The sequence below is a fragment of the Etheostoma spectabile genome, chromosome 17 (assembly GCF_008692095.1).
Source record: "Etheostoma spectabile isolate EspeVRDwgs_2016 chromosome 17, UIUC_Espe_1.0, whole genome shotgun sequence".
Classification (NCBI taxonomy): Eukaryota; Metazoa; Chordata; class Actinopteri; order Perciformes; family Percidae; genus Etheostoma; species Etheostoma spectabile.
Genome location: NC_045749.1, coordinates 146,777 through 147,097, shown reverse-complemented (window position 1 = coordinate 147,097; position 321 = coordinate 146,777). Strand labels below are relative to the sequence as shown.

Below are 321 nucleotides of genomic sequence, written 5' to 3'. Positions count from 1 at the left end.
ATAATACTTTATTCATCCCACAGCGGGAAAATTCCCGTATTACAGCAGCAGCATTTTCTACAATAAAAGCAACACAAACACACACTCAAGTAAACACACAACCAAACAGAAAAACAACAGACAATGAGGAGAATGAGCAGAAGGTAGACTGAATGTAAAGTGGCGTCAAATAAAGGTATTGTAAAGTGCGGTTGCCATGGTACAGAAAACAATATTGCAGTGTAAGTAAGTGACGTTAAAATTAAATTGACTATGTAATTAAAATAATAAAGCAAAAGCAGGTAAACCATAATATAAATTATATTTACCTGTGACCATAAA

At 33.3% G+C, this 321-nt stretch overlaps 1 protein-coding gene across 2 annotated transcripts in view; it reads left to right on the top strand.

Annotated features, from left to right (window-relative positions):
* nrg3a (neuregulin 3a) overlaps nt 1–321 on the top strand; it is a 412,241-nt gene that overhangs the window by 387,864 nt on the left and 24,056 nt on the right. The gene's annotated exons all lie outside the window — the stretch shown is intronic.